This window comes from Amphiura filiformis, chromosome 12 (genome assembly GCF_039555335.1).
Source record: "Amphiura filiformis chromosome 12, Afil_fr2py, whole genome shotgun sequence".
Classification (NCBI taxonomy): domain Eukaryota; kingdom Metazoa; phylum Echinodermata; class Ophiuroidea; order Amphilepidida; family Amphiuridae; genus Amphiura; species Amphiura filiformis.
In genome coordinates, this window is record NC_092639.1 from 33,802,151 (window position 1) to 33,824,081 (window position 21,931).

General features: G+C 34.5%; 1 protein-coding gene across 1 annotated transcript in view; it reads left to right on the forward strand.

Annotated features, from left to right (window-relative positions):
• Positions 1-5,142: 5,142 nt before the first annotated feature.
• Positions 5,143-21,931, forward strand: part of LOC140166768 (hyalin-like) — a 43,107-nt gene continuing 26,318 nt past the window's right edge. The window contains exon 1 of the mRNA XM_072190261.1: positions 5,143-5,664. The gene's annotated coding sequence lies outside the window, so the exon portion shown is untranslated. The remainder of the gene's footprint in view (positions 5,665-21,931) is intronic.

Below are 21,931 nucleotides of genomic sequence, written 5' to 3' on the forward strand. Positions count from 1 at the left end.
TTCTTTATTCTTTCTTGCTCCTTTCTTTTTAGTTTTATTTGATTGATTCGCTGAGTGCAGTGAATCGTGATTGATTGTTTTTCACTTTATATAATTCAGAAATTTGTAGGCCTGCTAAGTCTGTCTTGTTGATTTTCATCCCAAATTCAATACAAATAATTGCTTTTTGATATTGTTGTTGTTGCCTACCCTTACATTGTAATCAGGGGAATAGCAGCATTGATTTCATCAAAGATATCAAGGCTATAAATTCAAAATCAACACATTTTCCAGGGCGTAGCTTGACGAAGTGCCCCAATCAATTTTAAAATTTATAAAATCCTTGTGAAAATTGCCGAAAACGGCTTGTGCCACCCCCCGGCATCCGAGCTCCGGGCACGAGCTAAGCCAAGTTTCATAGCCTTTTCATGTCTTGACCGTGGATCGATATTCTATTGTAAGTAGGCCTACGTCCCGGTACGCTTGTTCATTTTCTGCATGGCTGTTTCTGTTATGAACTTACGCCCTCTGAAATCAAGCGCATGAAAACTCTCAGCTAACCTTAAGGTTAAATACAATTGATTTTCAAGGCTTGATTCCAGAGGGGCGTAAGTTAATAATGGAAACAGCCATGCAGAAAAGAATGAACTCACGCGTGCAAGAGTGTATCAATCTGAACTAGGGCCACGGACAAACCGCGGCTCGTGAGTCATCCTATATGTTGCAGGGATAGGGAAGGGGCGACCATGATAGGACCATATGGGCTTATGGGGGGGGGGTGTGATTGTGGGCAGCCGTTTTCGGCAATTTTCCTTTGGATTTTCTAAATTTTCATTTTTTAAAATTATCCTGGATGATATATGTCGTGAAATAAATCAATGCTTCTATAGGCTATAATAGCTAGTATGCCTATTTATACCCTGATTTTGCAATATGTAGGCCTACAACAATAACTACAACAACAGTAACAAAACCAACAACCAATATTTTGTTAATCTAATTTGTAAAAATATATTCATAGGCCGTGCCTATTAGACTAGTATAGCCTAAAAATTCCTGAATTATATAATGAAAAAAAAACGGCAAAAACAATCAATCGCTGCAGTCAGAAAGAAAGAAACGAACAAGAAAAAAGAAAAAAAGTGAGAGAAAAATAAAATAGATGGAATGGACCACATAGGGACTCGAACACGTACCAAAGTTTTCCAGCTCAAAACTATAGTATTATATAGTCGAACGTGACACCAGCGCGCTAACCGATTGAGCTACTGAGTGACCTGTGAAATCGATTGATCTCAAACTGACTATTATGGAATAGTGTATACCAGGCTCTTATGATAAACAATCTCATCACCGCTGTAAATGTCGGAGGTATCGATGGCGAAAAACCTCGATTTTTGCAAAAGTAGCTTAAATATGGAGTGAAATTCAAATGGTAAAGGAATCGACATACTTTTGAGAAATAATGTAGGCAGTTTTAAATCAAAATTAATGTTCCACAATCCAGATATCGATAATGTAACATAACAGTGTTTTGTGGTACAAGATTCTCGAAAATTGTTCCCAAAAACGGGCTAATAAAATTTAATCGGTACTGTTTTTGGTTCTTCCCCATGGCAACATTATTTCTTTGGTCGATTTGTAGTACAATACAAAAAAGGAGAAAACAATCACTCGGCGTAGTTTTATACGGAGCGAATATTTGAAAAAAACTGCATGGAACGTGTTTTTGATCTTGTGAACATGGTGCGTAAAAATGATTTAAACGAAGGATTTTCAAACGGATTCTAAAAATTTGTATAAACAAACAAAAATAATGTTAAGATACATCCATGCACCAACATTTGACTCACTGCGATATTTGATTGCTGAGAAAACGCGGTTTTAGAGAGCAACTTTATACGTCTTTTATACGTTTTTTATACGTTTCTTCGTGTAACCTTAAACAACGTAGATATGTTGCATACAATATTGTACGTACAATAAAAAGTCTGAATACTGCTTTAAGACAGTAAAATTTGTAAATGGACACCAGACAATGATGGTATTTGTAAATTATGTAATATTGATCGCGAGAATGTAAAACACTTCCTTTTCACATGTCACTCACTTAACACAATCAGGGCTGATGAATACAATAAACTTGAGAAAGAGCTAATCAATTTAAATGGTATTTGGGAATTATTCATCTCTGGTAGCGTAGACGTAAAGTATAATATGACCCTTGGAAGTGTAAAATTGTTTGATAATATAAGTAAGGCAGAAGATTTTTATCATACCTTTGATAAATTCTGCATATCCTTCGTAAAAAGAGCATGGAAGGCAAGATCCGAATTGAGTTTGAACGCTATTGATATTTAATGTATTTATTTGTATGTGATGAATTCTGCGTTGCTAGCTAAACTGTATATAATTGAATATTTTTATATTTTGTTTTATTTTCCTGCTTTATACATCCCACTTCAAGTTCAAGTCAACTTGGGTTGAGACAGGCAATTTCTTTTGCTTTTGTTTTATATATATTATAATTTTGCATGTATATTCAATTGTGTTTAAATTCGTTTCTATATGTATATTGTTTTTGAACGCACCGCTGGTTAGGTGTGTGCCACTGTACTGATATAAAAGTGTATGTTCCAATCCCGGTTCCAATAAATATACTGCGCCAAGAAAGTATCCTTACACTTGGAAAAATAATCACAATTTCAAAACTGAAATATATTGGGGTAAATTTGTTTTTGTAATAGATGCACTATCGAATCCTGCACATTATGGCATTACATTAAATCCAATGTGACCTCAAGAAGTAAAGTTACAAGCAATTGAATAGACGAAGGTCCAGTTTTATAAGTGACAAACTGGCCTATACAAAGATTTCAACAAGCGCAACAAAGAGACAACACAGTTTCTTCAATGAAACTTTATTTTTAAAGCAGTGTTCGTTTCAGTTTTTACTTCTCTGTACTTTTCATAACTTCAATTTTATTTGTCAGCTCTTTTGTTTCAGTTTTCTTTTGTTCCTTTTGTTTTAAATTAAAGGCACACACAAATTAGCCATTTGCTATTCTCAAACCAAATGTCTAGTCCGTGGAGTTTTGAATAGGCCAGTGTGTCACTTTTAAAACTGGACCTTCGTCTAATCAAATGCTTGTAACTTGGCTTCTTGAAGTCACATTGGATTCAATGGGGTGTCAAAATGTGCCGGATTATAGATAGTGCATCTATTAAAAAAACAAATTTACCCCAATATTGTTCAGTTTTGAAATTGAGATTATTTTTCCAAGTGTAAGGATACTTTCTTGGAGCAGTATAAATAAATAATTATTATGTCCACTATAAACTGCTGTCTGATCACAGATCTGGCCAACTGATGGCGCTATAACCACCATCACATGCCAAAAAGCAGTATACTTGGAATTATCAATTATGAAATCGATTTACGAGGGTGTGCCTACAGAGTTTGAAATAGCTGCCTTGTTGGTATTTGGGACCCTTTTGTAAATTGTACAGGCGCACCTATAAGGCGGATGGGGGGGTCTGGTTCGCGATGCGTATCATAGCTTCTATTTCCTATTTAAAATAATAATGATAATAATAATAAATAATATAATAATAATAATAATAATAATAGGCCTATTTAATTCGCTACTTGCACGGTTCCGCCATTCTGCACTATGTGCGGGGAGCGCCTCGAACTGGCAGCATACATGAAAGGAAGAATTATGTAACCTTACACAGAACGTTATGACTAGTTCAATTCCCATTCATGTATGCTGCCAGTTCGAGGCTCTCCCCGCACATAGTGCATAATGGCGGAACCGTGCAAGTAGCGAATAGACATACTACTACTACTACTTAACTACTACTACTACTACTACTACTACTACTACTACTACTACCACTACCACTACCACTACTACCACCACCACTACTACCACCACTACTACCACCACTACTACCACCACTACCACTTCCACTACCACTACCACTACCACTACCACTACCACTACCACTACTACTACTATACTACTACTACTACTAATAATAATAATAATACTAACACTAATAATAATAATAATAATGATAATAATAATAATGATGATGATGACACTAATACTACTATACTACTACTAATAATAATAACACTAACACTAATAATATATAATAATGATAATAATAATATAAAGATTTGTTTTCTCACACTATGTGAATAACTGGATTTCAACTTCTTATCACGCAACATAAATGATCACCAGTGCAAAAATTCCACTGACCATCCAGGATTCGAACCGGGGACCTTTGAACCTTCGGTAAACCAAAGGTTCCATGCTCGAATTCTGTATGGTCAGTGGACTTTGATTTCATTGGCAATCATTTATGTTGTGTGGTGAGAAGTTTAACCCACGCGTTGGAGTCACTAAGGTTTTCCCCAAGGCTTTTTTAGTTGGGGTGGGGGGGGCTTTGGGGATACAAATTTCGGAGCTAAATACAATTTCCTGGTGAGTGAATTAATATTTTGACAGTATTATAGGCTTGCATACCGTTTTTAGAGATACTGTAATATAAATTTAAAGTCTTTACACAGTTTTGGCACATGCGCGAAGCGCGCAATATTTTTGTATTTTACACTATTTTGGCCCACGATCGGGGTGAATTTTGGTGAAAACGGGCTCCTTACCATCTTTCTTTTCCTTTTCTTTCCCGATTTTCTGTTTATTTTTTTGTTACACTTTTCTCTTTAATTTTTTTGTGGGGAGCCTCCCCTAGCCCTGTCTACGCTCCTCGAATAGGCCTACATTAAAAAACGAAGAATAAATTTAAATATTTTATTACTACCTATTTTATACAGAAATAAACAGATTGAAACGAGGAAATAAAATAGTTTAAATCACATATTTTATGTTACCATGATTACCCAAATGATAATACCTCTTTCTTCCATTGAAAGCTCACTGATCAAGCATAATTGATTTGGGCATGTCTCACCAGTGTTAATGCGTTTATGCAACCATATATGTATCAAACAGCAAGAAAGGAGGATAATCTTGATGACGTATATCGATCATATAATCAATACTACAAAAAGTCATACATTCATCAGTAACTGTTCATGCATAGGCTATCTGGCCTAATCAGTAAAATCACCTTATGTAATAGCACAGAAACGGCGAAACATACACGGAGTCACACTGCGATATTACATAAAATTGTGTTTAATTCCTATCTATATTTTAAACTTCGAATATTTAGGAATTGTAAACTAATGGAACAATATGAAGGAATCGCAATATACAGGAGATGATTATTTCAAATTGCCGCAGTGATGACTAAATTTGATTGGTAAACACCCGGAACAAACTCTTATTTGTGTGGAACTTCACCATGTTAACGGAATAAAGGTATATCGCTGAAGACTTCGACATGATATTATTACTGGGTCTCCTTTTGATTAACGGAAAAATAGCATCATCACCGTATATCATATATTCCACATCTAGGATTAATTCAACGAGATATTTACTTTAATTTCTGTGTTTTTAAATTTTTATCTGAGGAAACATTTCAAATATATTCCGATGCTATTCAGGATATTGTCCCATCCTTCTGATAACATTCCATGTTTAAGGATTATCATTTTATGGACTATCGTATTCGGATTGAACTTCGCTGCATCTTCAACTCAAGGTGAGTTTCCAAGTTTAAAAAAAGGAAGTAGTTTTATAATTTGGTTTATACAGAATAACGAGAAATAGGTCTGAGGAAACGCTAATGACAGAATTACAATAATTATGTCTTTATAAAGTGGTACTGTTCCAGATCAACTAAAAATGTGTTTATTTATTTTTTTTTATGTCGCGCATATCTAGGCATTAACAGCTGAAATCTAGGAGATAACGCTGACGAAACTTCGGCCAGGCACAAGTGACCTGGTGAGCGAAGGGGGTCGCCGTAGATAGCTGGTCGGGGAATTTTTGCATGACAGTCAAGTGTATCCAACAATCGGGCTTATCACCCTGATCGGAACCGACTGTAACGAGGTCTTTTGTCATGGGACATCTGCCCCGTCATTACCAGATGAGCCACGGGGAGAGCGGAATTATTCTTTTTTTTGGTCCTGCGGGGAATTGAACCCGGGACCTCTTGCACCAAAGGCAAATACCTTAACCAGTGTGCCACGCTGCTCCCACTTATTGATAGAGTTATTCCAATTCATAAAAAGAAAGTAAAAATATCATCACCAATTAGACCATTGTCAATTCTGCCAGGATTCTCATAAATCCTCGAAAGACTGGTCTTCAATAGATGTATTTCATTTTTTTTTAAAACGTAATATATTTTTGGAAATCAATTTAGTTTCCGTGCAAAGCATAACAAAATGGCGATAACTAAGCTTGTTGACAAAGTTGTATACATGCAGCAAAATGATATTAATCAAACAACTGCTGGTGTAATTTTGGACCTTTCCAAGGCATTTGACACTATAAATGATGGTATCCTCTTGGATAAAATGGCACATTGTGGACTTCAGGTACTGCCTTGGATTGGTTCAAAAATTACCTCATTGATAAAAAAACCCAAAAAAACACAACAGTTTGGCGATTACAATAGCCATACATCTGCAACAAAACAAATTAATTCTGGAATACCACAAGGTTCAATTTTAGGACCTCCAGGTTTCATTATGTATAAATGACATTCCAAATTCAATTATGTTCATGATTTATTATTTATTCTCTATGCAGCTGACTGAAATGCTTTTACATTATTGATTAAACACGTGTATATAACTTATTAAGCAATGTTAAGTTAATGATAAATTTATATTTTCACTTTATAACACAGAAATAATTCATGTGAATGCATTTGAATTCTTGGGCGTTACTGTTGATCAAAATCTGACCTGGAAGAATTCTATTGAAGGATTTGTGAAGAAATGTTCAAGTAATTGGAATTTGGTCAAAAGATATCTTCCTGAAACAGAACACTTTAACCCCTTTATAATACCATGATAATACATGTAGGCCTACTGGCTACACCGGTCCTTTCACATTGATTCAACCTTTTTGGGCTTTTGATGAGGGGGCGGCAAAATTTACCTTTTCTGCTGCCCCCCCGGATAGGAGCGGTCACGGTAGGGTAACTTGGGGCAAATTGGGACACAGGGTAATTTGGGACAGTGATTTCAGAAATACTTTTATACCTTAAAATAGTCACATTTTGCCCATTTTTGCAACAAAATAACTTTGATATAATGTCTATTTATATTTCAAACCGTTTAAAAGTACCATTCTTCATTAAACAGGAACTTCTGAGGGCCGTAAGCTTAACACATCAAAATAAGTATTCCATTTTTTTGTCATGTCTAAGCAGAGGTCACGACTTGTGGCTCAATATCTGAATCAATGTTCCGGATTAGTGTTTCTCAAATTAAAAAATAACTTCTAAGCTACCCTTTCAATTAAATAAGACAAAAATTGTAACTTTTTTCTTCGAAAATTATAAGAAAAGCTTTCTTTTAGAAATATGTTAAATTAGGGTAAAATGGGACGCCATTGATTTACTGTGTGCTAACTCAAACTGTCCCATTTTGCCCCAACAAAAAAGTCCCATAGTAAATCAATGGCGTCCCATTTTACCCCAGCTGTCCCATTTTACCCCAGCCTCTGTTACAGAAAAATCTTGCAGTGGGGTAAAATGGGACGCCTTAAAGACACCTTAATAAAATAATGAAGCCGGAAGCCGACCGGCACCAATTTTTGTGAAACGTAAGTCTACTAGACTCTTGGCGATGTACATTTTGTTTTGTAGTGGTCACTTGTCGCAAGTTGCCGGGTATTAGTATTATAGCCGAGTAAAATCTGGTGGGGCAAAATGGGACATTAGGTGGACCAATTTGCCCCACTTCCCCCTACGCCACTGTGCTTAATGTGTATGATATGTGTATGATTTTGAAATAAAAAATGAATGTAGATTTTTAAAATTCCATGCAGATATTTTTTGAGTTCGTCTTGAAATAATAGGGCTCACTTTTATTTAATTATCGTCATCGATTCAATACACATAAGAACCATCGAGATAAAAATAGATATCGATAATGTAATGTGCTCACTTAGTTTGTAGGCCTATTATATAAACGGTGCGGGTGGAAAATCGATAGGCCTACATAATATAGGCCTACAAAACAAAACAAGTTTTTTCACTTTCATGGGAGTGATCAGAACCCGAGATCGGAAATTCTTGGGAAGGATGAGCAACAACTTGCACTTGCATCTTTTAAATCCGGGAGTTTGGCAAATTGTAACGCTGAAAACTGCAAACTGCAAAGAAATGATTGTCGCATGGCATTTGAAAAAGCAGCTTTTGGGGACATAATGGGATGGGGGGGGGGCAAAAATGGGGTCTAATCATGTTTTACATCATAGTTTCAATCCTCCATGTTACACCCCATCCTTACAAAATTATTGTTGGCCCTACACAATGTAGGCCCTATACTTCTTTCCCGATTTATTTACTGATGTAGGCCTTTTATGTGTGGTCTTTCAGTGTTTATTCCTACATTATTTTTGGGTCATTAAAATCTTATTGTAACAGTAGGCTATACATGGTATAGGAATTGTTTCTTTCAGTGAAGACTTTACACACAAAAGGGTAATAGGGTTCTGGGAGGGGGCATGCAAGAAACATCAATTATGGGGTCTTTGAAGATAACAATCAAGGTGAGTGGTCCGCTGATATTATCATACAATATACATGTAGGCCTAGTAGGCCTGTGTTCCCCTCGGGTATAGCAATACACGTAGGCCTAATATAACGCAGGTAGGGCCTATTGGTATTAAATGATTTTTGTTCCAATGATTTGCTGATTTTGCCAAATTTAGGGGCCTACAATAAATTTGTTGAAATAATGGGAAAAGTTTCCGATTTTGATGTTCATGAAATTCTAGAAAAAATGGTAGCCGAAAAAAAAGAAAAAAAGGGGGACTTCAAACCAAGGGGCCTTCTGACAGGCACATACCGTCACTTCTAAAGTTGAGTGCCCCCCGCCCCCGACCCTAGACCCTCCCTCGGGTCCGTGGAGAACGACTGGTAATGTAGATTACATAGCATTAAAAATCAACCCAATGGACTTTCGCGTTCACTTATAATACGAGTATATTTCTATATTGCTGCATGGTTGACTGTGGTGGGTGTAATTAGTGGCGTCGATTTGTGGATGAAGAGGAATGGGTTTTGGCATTGAAGAAAATAAGGGGGGGAGTTGGCATTTTTTGTCATAAGGCATTACGTAATTATTTATTGTTACATTATCCAGAGATGGAACCGAACCGAGACTGGGGGCCAGTCTACCCCGACCCCCGAGTGCCCCCTCCCCTGAGCCCGTTCTTGTTTTCCTTTTTAAAGATGTTCTTGTTTATCATACGGGCTGAACTTACCAAACATTATTTTGCTATTTGTCTATTTTGCTACGAAGTTCAATTTGACACCACGACAATTTTACATTTTCTTTTCACCAAGACACCAACATGCTGATTATTATTATTTAAATCAAATTGCTGGTTGCTTTTGTATATAAACTAGATCATAGTCAGGTAGGTGAGCAGGCCCGTAAGCTGTTACTTAGGTTAGTAGGCGCATAGAGCTGTAGCCTGCAGTGTTTCGAACATGTCGAAGAATGCATGTAAAACTTTAATTAGGTATGCTAGGTGAATTCAAATTTGCCATCAAACTGCATCATTTTACATATCAAATTAAAGCCATTGAGTAAAGAAAGCCAAAACTGAAAACATTTTTGTCATAGCACTTTCCGTAACAAAGTTACATCTTGTCAAAGATTGACTTTCATCAAAAAGATTGAGATATCAAAATCCCCAAAACGGCATTTAGGGGTGTTTCTAGATCTTAGTCTCATGGCGATAGCAGCTTTTTTTAATGGAACTGCTATCAAAATCCCACTAAAATTCCATGAGCGACTTGATTATCACCATAAAAAATCATATATTTGGGTCAAGTGAAGTATAGAAAACATATTTATGTAGGTTTCCTTCACCGGCCTATAATCGAAAAAAAAAAATTCAAATTTCCATGTAAATATGCATTGTGTTTGGGCCCCGGTCTCGGCGAATTTCGCTGACTAGCAAATGTGTTAACTAAGGTTTGCCTGGGATACCTACTTTAATTAAAGCCATATTATAACATTCGCTGAGGAAGACGCCCTCACTGAATTTTTAAAATTCCTTTTTTTGCACGATTAAATTGTACTTTATTAAACCAATATACCCTGCAAAAATCAAGACTCTAGCCTGCTGTAGTTTTGTCAAAATCCGAGATTTTGAATAAAACGCCGGAATCCGGCGCTTTTATCGTAATAATAACGATGGAATTATTAGTCGAACGCATACACAATGTATCATAACACACAGTACGTACACGGCGTGCGGGACAGTGATATACACAACAAAGGGTTGTACCACAACATGACCGAAGGAGTGGTACATATTGGCGACATGTGCGCTGGTAGTAAATTCCAATTTTCTTTGCTTTGCCGTAGTTGTTCGGCTCAAAAATAAAAGGGATATATCTGACAGTAAAAGCTAACATTTTATTTTGTTTGAAAATGTTATAATATGGCTTTAACATTAAATTGAATTTATTTTAATGTTAATAAATCATGATGGTTTGGGAATGGGTAGTACGATAGTCAATGATATAAAATTCAAGAACCAAATTAACCATTAACTGATTAAGGTATTCACTAATCACTATTTGCACGGGTCCGGTCCGCCATTATTATGGCATGCACAACAATGTCAACGTGCTGCGAGGAGAGCCTCAAACTGGCAGCACACACACATGAATGAGAAGCGAACCAGTCATATTACATTGTGTGTAATTATTCCTTTCATGTGATCATCAGATCAAGGCTCTCCTTGCACATAGTACATAATTGCGGAACCGTGCAAGTAGTGAATAATGCTGAGTAGCAATCATGCAATCATTATTTTAGGCAATCAATCATGATGCATGCTGGGAATGAAAAAGGCTCAGGACAAAAGTTATTGAACTCATCATCTGCGAGACTGCTGCGGCCAATTTGAGCCCTTTTCATTCCCAGCATGCATCACTTATTAAGTAATTTTGCATATAAATTGGTCATTTTCACGGTAAAGGGTGTAACTTTTGATTTTTGGGGTCAAAATTTCAAACCACTTAAATATGTTTCTGTTTACTGAAATCATGCATAGAAGCAACTTAAATTCCAGTAAAATAATGTTTCAAGGCTTAAACCTTTTGATTTATAATAAAAAATTTGACATTGCCATAACATTTTGGTTAAAATCTAAGAAAAAATGTGTTTTACATAAGCTCAGAAAATTATGAAATGAAAGCTGAAATACATGTGAAATTCCATTTCAAAGTAAGTCAACAGATATAAGTTAAATTTTATACCATGTTTTGCCATGTTTGTAATTGTAGTTTTGAAAATCTTTAACATCAAGTGTCATTTACAATGGAAATTTCCCCACCTATACATATTTTTAAAGTTTTAATTGGGTTCCTAAAATAATTTGAATGTCTAACTTCATGTACAAATACTACTTGATAAAAGGAACCTCCCAGCCAAGTTTCATAGAAATTGGAGTTATTTTTTAGAATTGGCAATTCAAGCGATTTGTGTTTCGGAGGCTTCAGTTAACAACACAAGTGATCATAAAAGTAAAATATTTGGCTAACTACTACAAGTTGACATGAAAAAATAGGACAAAATATCACAATTACCAATTTTCATGCTTTGCTTCTAAGTATTGAATTTCAGTTGTGACAAAAAGTAAATTATCACAGCAAGTCATGATTTTTTGTTTCGGAGGCTTCATGTTAACAATAAATTGTTAAACATTGCAGAAGTAGTTTTTTTGAACAGAACACTGTTGGGATCAGCTAAGCTGTTATTTTCTTGTGTGTATTGAATCAATAATTCTATGCCGAAGATATCGTAGATTTATCACACTTAAATTTTTTCACCCATTTGTTAAGTATGGTGTTAACTTGCATGTGAAGCCTCCGAAACAGGCTTTCTTGGGTATCAGTATATTTTTCAAACATTAACCATAATATCCAAATTTTTTTAGATTTATGACATTCTGCACATATCAAGTAACAATTACAATGCAGATATCAATATGGAACACACCAATTTAGATGTACAAAGATGATAATTAATCTTAGTGTTGTTTCGGAGGCTTCATTTGTTTCGGAGGCTTCAAGTGTTAACGGAAAGTTTGTATTGGGTCCCATTTTCAAACGGTGATGTATATCTCCACTGTTCAAAAACAAGTGACTTGAGGATCTACTTTGCTACATTTTGATAAATAGATTGGATGAGCTCTTTTATTTATATTTGCACAAGCTAGCTGAACAGTTTGTTTCGGAGGCTTCAAAATTGTTAACGGAAAATCGCCTCTATGAAGTCAAGATTTTATAAAAAATTTAAAAGCTTGCAAGTCGGCTAATTTTTGTTACCTATTTCAAGTTAAGTAATCAACTGTTATGAATCAAGAAGAAATAAAGAAATAACAAAGAATTATGAACCAGAGCTATACCCACAAAGTTTGTTAACAATTGTTAACGGAAAATGAAGCCTCCGAAACGACAAATATCGAAGTCCGGTTCTCAAAAATACAGGGCTGTTCACAATTAAAACTAATGTGGCAGTTTTTATTGACTACACTTTCAGCATAAGAAAAATTATCCATGAACTAACTGAAGAAGAAAACACAGGGCTTTACAAAAATGTTACTATTTTTTTAGTACATCAAAAAGGCCATATTTATGGACATTTTAGCCTGTCAAAACTGAATGCAGTAACTCCCAAAGATGATTATGCTACCCAAGGTAGCTGCTAACTTGATGACTTATGTGGCCAAAAATTGTGGAATTCTGTAGCTTTATTAGACCACTACGGATCAAAGTGTTAAAAATCCAAAGTTACACCCTTTACCGTGAAAATGACCCTATATCAATTGCTATCAGCAATATACTAGTTAAATACAATGCATAAATTTCACATTTTGCATTGATTTCGTACACATGACATGAACATTAGTAGTACAACTAAAAAACTTATGTTGTCCTTATTTTGTTGACATTTTGCCCTTTAAAAATCTTTTTAAAATCTTTTTCAATCTCGTAATCGTATACATAATTTGACATACGCATGTCAAATGCATAAATAGAGCAGGGCCTGACTACACTCGGTATCAGAGAAGAACGGCAGTCCCTTTCTCAGATTGACGCGAGCGCCCAGTTAATGAGCAACATACGCGGAGCTTTGTGTTCCCTTCAGAGCGCAGATCTGGGGCGACCAACGTTTCGACACATAATCAGTCACTCAAGAGTATTGGTCATGTCTGGGAAATTGCAGTTAATTTTAACACAGATTCTGTGATTTTAATTATAATAGCATGGGTAGAATACTTGTACAGCTGAAAGAAAGCTGACAACCTCCAATCTTTTCCCCCCATTTTTTCATTTCTCCCCCAAGAAGCCATTTTGAATTTTAAAAAAATACTAAAAATTTGAAGGAATCAACATTGCTACAGTTCATCATTAGGAAATTTCCTGATCATGCTTCATGGGCTTGGGGGTTCATAGTCAGTTGTAGTCTACAAATTTCAAACATTTGAGGACTTGTCCTCAAGTTGTAGAACCTTCTGTGCAAGTGACGCGGGGATTTTTTATTGCATAGTATATTTAGTAAAATAGAACCTGTTTGACCCATCCATACATTCATACATCATGTGACAAACTGACATTGCTTACCTGTGTGATTATTAAGGACAGTCGATATGTCTATAATAATCAATACTATCCAATAATATTGATATCACTTTCTGAAGAAAATCAATATATCCAAGTTGCCGATAATGAAACAAAAGTATCCAAAAACCAGGAAAAAAGGACTGAAATTGAACAATTGTCTTAGGTCATTTAATGATATGTATATCATACTACTGGGTTCCAAGGAGAATGGCTTTCCATGCCAGCAACGAATGAAAAAAAATGGGGGATGAACTACATTTTGTAGGAAGATATACATGTATATGACTATGAGTAATTTAAAATTTGGAGGAAAATTGATATTGTGTGGCCAATATATCGATTTAAAAAGAAATCCTGACTTTGATTGTCCTTACCTTGGTGTTCATATCATATTTTGTGATAAAAAATGATTACAAATATTTGCCATTTCCAATCATTTGTAGAGCCAAGATTTTTTGTGCTGGCAGAGTTTCAATTATTGGAACTGAGTTCATAGTGGAAAGGAGGGTATGGATATGTGCAGCAGATTTGGGTGCATGTTCAGTCTATTTGGGTTGCAATTTACTGAAAACTGGTTTAGAGTAGAGGTTTTTTTTCTCCAAACTCCCCTCCAATCTGGAAAAGAGCACAGATTTTTTCAGCAAAGTTTGTGAAAATTTCAGTAAAATTTGCAAATATATATAAGTTTGAGCAGAAATGAGCAAAAATTAGTATATTTAGGACTTCAATTGGGACATTGAATTCAGATTGCAACTAACGATTAGCAAAAATTATTTTTTACTGGTGGGGTGTTTACATGGTGTAAACTTCAAAACAAATTGTTCTGCGATTAATTGCTCATGCTTCATTCTAGTTTGAATTCTAGTTCATTCTAGTTTGAATTCCACAAAAGTTGCTCCTGGTCATTATCTTCAGGCTCTGTGTAAACAGAGTCCTAGTTAAGGATGTATTTACATAGGTTTAACTTCATGGAACCCTAAAATGCCACCAGCATGGAATTATGAAACATGAATAAAACATGTCAAAAGCTTTGGAAACATCAGCAAACATTACCAAACAGTCAAGAGTATATACCGGTAGGTAAAATATATACACATACTTCAAGATCACTTAATCATTCTTGGTATGTAATATCAAAGATACTAAAAAATTTAGTATCTTTGGTAATATGTGAAAGAAAGCTTTGGTTTTAGATTTACAAAATAATTAGCAGATTCTATCATGGTGGTAGAATGCCACAGAGCAAAGACACAATTATGATATACTTTACTGGGCACATTTTTTTTACGGAGGGGCCAAAATAAGAAATTCTTCCTAAAATTGGGTGATTATAGCCCCAAATAGTAGATTTTCTGTGAATGGGAATCAAAATTGTTTCTTTGCAAACACAGTACAGATAATCAAGAAGTGAATTACCAATTTTTCCCATTTTTTAAAGTTTTAAGAAGAAAATAATATTAGCATTTAATGTTGGTCAACTTTTTTTAATGTTTGCAAAATATTTTACAATAACATTTTGATTTTTTTTTGATATAGAATTTTTTAATTGTTTTTACTTATCCTTTAACAACTCAATATGTAATTTAATTTATATGTTTTATAAATTACTGAAAAAAAGAATCAATTTTGATTTGCACACTCATTTTCTGAGAATCCTTGGGACAGTCTTTGGAAGGATTGATTTTAGTAGTAGTTGCATATCATCCATATTTGACTTTCAGGACAAAAAGAACTTACTTTAAGGGGGTACTACACTCCTGGCCAATTTTGTGCCTATTTTTGCATTTTTCTCAAAAATTATAGCGCATTGATGACAAGTAAGATATGTATATTATAGGGGCAAGGACTACAACTACTGCACTGGAAATTTTATTTCAGCACAGACAAAAATGAGGGAAAACCAATATTTGATCAATAAATCAATAACTACTTGCCTTGAGTTGCTGAATTTTCAGTGCAGTAGTTATAGTCCTTGCCCCTATAATATACATACCTTACCTGTCACCAATGCGCTATAATTTTTGAGAAAAATGCAAAAATAGGCACAAAATTGGCCAAGGGTGTAGTACCCCCTTAACAACTCAATATGTCATTTAATTTATATGTTTTATAAATTACTGAAAAAAAGAATCAATTTTGATTTGCACACTCATTTTCTGAGAATCCTTGGGTGGGACAGTCTTTGGGAGGATTGATTTTAGTAGTAGTTGCATATGGGTATAATCAGAAATAATGGCACCAAAGTGTGACAAAAGTGTCAAAATTACAAACAGTGTTCAGAGATATAATTGCTGTCTTATTGTAAGGAAAACATATCTAAATTCAAGAAAAAATTTAAAAATTACTTCAGTAATATTACTAAATATATTTTTTCAACTGGTTTATAGGCAAAAGTAGTCCAAAATCTTCAGAAACATAACACAAAAGATCCATGTCATTCCTTGTTATATTTTGACAAAATTATGCAAATATGCAATTCTTTGAGTTTTAATTAATTACTTAGACACTATACTAAAGTAGTCATGTAGAATTTTTCACATGGAAACAAAGTTTTTGAAAAAAAATAAAAATTTTCATTCAAACACCTAAAAATTCGTGGAAATCATGAACAAATGTTTTTATTTGTCAAAAGAAACATCTTGAATTATTTTCTGTTTCTGTTTATATCATGCAATATGATGTGCAAAAACTGTGTTGAAGTTTTTAGCATCACACTGTTCTTCAAACTGATGTAAGGATCTATCTAAGTAGTGCTATTGTGTAACACTCCTGACACTGTACACTACCTGTATGGCCTGAAATATTTTATAAACTACATTTTCTAAAACAGTCTTTGTAATTTTTTGTTGACAACATCTATGGCCCTCTCAAAAAAGACACAGAATTTAGTGATTTACGTTCATTTTTGTTTTTTGAGCCCAGCTTGCATGTTTTTGTAACACTCCTGACACTTTGCTACAGTAACTGTAGCTTCAAATATATAAATTTGCAAATCACATTTTCTAAAGTAGTTTTTGTAATTTTTTGGTGACACTTTCTATGGCTATCTCAAAAAGGGGTACAAAATTTAATTACATTAGTTCAATTTTATTGTTGAGCCTATATTACTTACAATTGATTGTCAGGAGTGTAACATTTTGGTCGAGCTATGAAAACCATGTTTTTATGTACATATTTCTTGAATATGAAGGTCTTTACATCATGATTGCAGCAGTTTGGCTTTAGGAATATATTTTCAGGGCTAAAAGAACACCAACAGACTGGTAATTTCTTCAGAAATTTGAATTGTTGCCAATTAATAAATTCTGTGTAACACTCCTGACATTGACTATTTAGATAGCTGTAGCAAACATGTTCAAGCAACGGCAAATATTTTTCTTGTTTTTGAGTTCCTATCCCAATGCACTAATAAAATAAAAAGTAATGTATGAATATTGCCAACTTGGTGTATGAAAAAAATCAACTTGAATTCTGATGTAACACTCCTGACGAGACAGAATTTCTCTTTTTAACCCGCTCTAAAAAGAAAACGGTTTTGATATCATGCAAGTTTTATTTTTTCCAAGTTTGGCCCAAATGTTGGTTTTACTTTAAACAGACTGAAATAGATTATTACTGTCATCATAACCTTACAATGCTACACAATCTGGCGAGAAGTGATTTTTGGAACATATTTTATTTTTTGCACCATGTAGTCTTCACATGTTCCTAAGTAGACTATTAAGCAACTAATATGAAAGAATTTGGTACTTAATAATAGCAGGCACTTCACAAAATGCCGTGAAAACCCATCAACACTTTGCAACTTGTATATTTTTTACAGTGCATGATTAAAAAACAAGTACCTCTTTTCTTGTCACGCTAAAGTGTAACACTCCTGACCATATGGGGAAGAAAATTGGGCAGTTTATTTTTTATATGACAGCTATGACACTACAAATTGCTGTGGTTAAAGAGAAAATCATAACACACTTTTTGAGAGATGAATTTTTTTGCTGGTCTTTTTCATTTGCATAGCAGGCATCAAAAACCAAACGGTGCCATTATTTTTGACTTTACCCATATCATTTTTGCATTTGCTGAGCAAATATCATCCATATTTGACTTTCAGGACAAAAAGAACTTACTTTAATCAATATCAGACTACAATTCAAACTTTTGGAAAGTAGAAAGTAGGATTTATGAACCAGAACAAATAAGAGCTCCAGGGATCAATTTAATGAGAAAACTGAATAATTAATAACTATGTGATGCGATCAAGCTAAATGAGTCATTTATAATCGAACAAAATCAAAATTTAGTTATAAATATTATTGCATGTGACATTTTCAGTGCTTTATTTCAATGAAAACTCTGTCACAATTGGACTTACAGTTCTAATTAGTTATGGTCATTTAAGTTTTGGTCAGAACATACAAATATAAAAATCAAGTTGAATACTATTACCAAAGTATCTATTACGGTTTGGCTTTATCTCAAAATCAATATTAGTGACAAATGAATCATTGAGCTCATCAAATCACATACCAAGAGAATAGTGACAAAACTATTTTTCAGGTTTATGAGTGTCCCTGGACCTAGAGCTAAATGCTAGGATCATTCATGGTTGACCTAGTACAAAAAAAAACAAAAAAAATTGTTAGTGTTTTGTGTTCATGTCATACTATATTAATGATTTCAAAATGCATTGAATTTGTTTCCATACAATTACTATTGAGTTTCCACCAATATTTTATGGGTATAAAATGTGAAAAATGGGGTCATTTAGGATTTTGAAGAAGGGGGTCATCAGGTAGAAAAACTCAAAACTTTAAGCCGAATTCTATTTTTGGCTTTACATTATATATCATTTTTGCTTCTGTCATCGTTCACTTTGTTTGGCTGTCATCTTTTTCCCCATAAAAGGAAAAGAACTTTCTATGACCTAATAACCATGCTTTTTAGTGATGATTGGTTGTATTCAATTCAAACACAATCATATACATTGTACTCATGTTGCTGGAGTGTAGGTTGGACTGAGCCGAAAGGACAGCAAATGCCATTAAAATCAATTTAAATCAACAAATGTTTTTTGTTAAAGTAACATGTATTACTTTGTATTCTGTTAGGAATGTTAATACACCCATGTAACCACCACCCAAGCCCCAGGGTGAAAACTTACTTTATTGTCACTTACCTTGGCTGGTTTACTTGCCCAATGAAAAGGTAAAATAAATACTGCATGTTAGGAATAAAAGGATGAAAAGTGTCTGAGTATTGGTTAAAAGTATTATGTACAAATAGATGTATGAAGGACTTATACTCACTTAGTTGTTGGCTTTGTTTGTGTTTGGATCAGTGTCTGCAAAAAATGAAAAATTTGAAGTTGTCCTTTTGCTTGTGCAATAAAATATTTCAGTTGGTGCAAAAAAAAAGTGGATGTTTTTTTGCTCTGGAAAATCTGTAGATAAGGATTTGGAAACTCTGCGCTATTGATATTAGCTTCTATATTCGCTATTCTGATCATGGATCTTGATCACTGGCACCAATCGTTCATAGGTTAACTCAGTGAAATGGTTAAATAAAAATATTCACAACTGAACATGCTGAACAATCAGACCTCACAGCATAAGGGTGGACCAAGAGGGCCCAGGCCTCCTTTAAAAATCAGAGCAAAAATGGTGAGGGCATAAAAAAGGGGAGAAGCATACCTGCCAACTACTCCAATTTTAGCAGAGTCACTCCAATTTCCAGAGTTAAACCCCCAAAAATCAAAATACTCCAATTCTGATTTTAAAAAAGATATGTATTTATATTTTGATTTTTTTCCATTGACCATATTGTGCCAAAATTTAGGGTTTATATAACTATAAATTGTGGCCGTGAATACCGCGATTACGTTTTGAACTCTGTTTTCTAGGTTTTCAACGTTGGCAGGTATGGAGAAGTAAAAAACACCCCAAAACAAAAACAGATTTTATACAGAAGAAAATTTGCATTATTCAAACTTCAATTTCAATCAAGTATACCAGTAATAAATACTACATGCAGAAGTAAGGATGTGAGGATCATTCAGCAATATTACACTAGATTACAGGCAAAGTTGATTGGTGATATAAATATTGTTTATAGCTATATTTTCAAAACTGCATCACTTGGCTTGATTGGATCAGGGATATGAGACAATATCCCTGATTGGATCAAAGTATCAGGTCATGCCATAAGATAACTCCCATCTCCAGTTGCCAGGCTCCAGTTCCCACACTCATGCCAGCTTGGTCATACCACTTCCCTGCTCATACACCCCCTCGCCCCGGATACTTTCGTTCATGTGCTGGGCAGGGTTGCCAAAACTTTTTAGCCCAAGTCGCGGGTATTAGCCATGAAATGTCGCCCAAATAGCCAAACAAATCGCCCAAATTTTTTAAGTGGATTTAGGGGGGTTCTACACCCCGTTTTATTTTGAAATTTTTGGAAAATGCTGAAATAAATTCTAAAAAAACAACAAAAACTGAAAAAAATGGAAAAAAATAAAATTAAAAAAAAGTTGAAGAAAAATTTAAAGTCGATTTGAGGGGGTGCCAAATCTTCTTCTTTCTTTAATTCTATGTTTGTTTCACTTCCACGTCTTTGGAATGGAATTCCCTCTGAATTACATCATGTTAACAGCCTTGTCGTATTTAAGTCTGAATGTAAATCGTTTACTTGAATCTGCTTAAATGATTTTGTGGTGTAACATGTTTTGGCCTATGTATTTTTAATGCCTGTATTTTACATATTTATAATATTGTTTCAAGATTTCTTAATGGTTTTATTTTCAAAAATGTTGCTTTTCTCTATTTTATATACTTTTCATGTGCAGGATGAGTGGGCACTTCTGTGTTTGGACTTTTCAGCCCATTCACTCATCCTGAATTACTTGCTTTTATCATGTGTAAGAAATGTAGAGTGTGTATTAATCTACTGTTATTTTGTTACTTTTGTAGTTTGCAAGTAATTCAAATAAATATTATTATTCTATACCCCCCTTTATTTTGTTTTTTTTGGGAAAAGCTGAAATAAATTATAAAAAAACTAACAAAAAATGAAAAAAGTTTTAAAAAAAGAAAAATTAAAAGACGGCTCAGGGGAGTTCTACAACCCTTTCTTTCTATTTTTTTAATGCTGAAAAAACTAACAAAAACTGATTTTTTGTTATAGGCCTAGGCCTACTGTAAGGAAAATTTATTTGTGAATTTTTGTGGAAATATTGAAATAAATTATAAACTAACAATATTGAAAAAAAAAATGTTTAAACTGCAAATTGAAATAATGAAAAACTAACAAACATTTCCAAAAATGTAAGAAAAAAATTAACTGCAAGGAAAATAAAATGTTGACTTTTTAATTTTTTGGAAATGCTGAAACAAATTACAAACAAAATGTATTTTAAAAAATGCCAGGAAAACAAACATAGGCCTACAAATATTTGCCTTCAGCTGAGTGATAACAACATGTGCATGTACTATTTTTAATCAAATTCAAAACGGCCGTTTTTTTTTATCATCATGCCGTTTTAAAAGAAAATGTGCGGTAGGTGTTTACACATTTTTATTTCAAAAGAACCACCAACGAAAAAAACCCCAAAAACTTATGTTGAAGTAGACTGAACTTGGCACCCCGCTGACACTAAGAAGCTACTTAAGTACTTGTGAGTATTTAGATGGGAATATTCTAAGGATAATCCTCCAGCTCAAGTGGTCTTTAGCAACAACATGTGATGCGATTAACCAGCCCCCCTCCCTGTGCGTCTCATTGTCATGGGAAGCACACTGACCACAGAGTGTTTTGTAACTTTTGCTTATTGAATTAGTTGTTTGGTGCTTTTGTTGAATGACCATTGAAAGAATTGGCAATCATGATCAAAAATTAAGTTTTGAAGTCGGCTTTGTCACAAATCGCCCAACATTTAATACATTTCGCGGGTGAGAGTTTCAAAGTAGCCCAAATGTCGCGAAATCGCGGGAGCACTTTCTTTGTCGCGGGACGGAAGTTGAAAATCGCCCAATTGGGCGCCGAAATCGCGGGTTTGGCAACCCTGGTGCTGGGAGGGGGGGTTAATACGCACATGTCCCTGGTATGCCATGCAGAAGTTGGTGGCTTCTATAATATAACA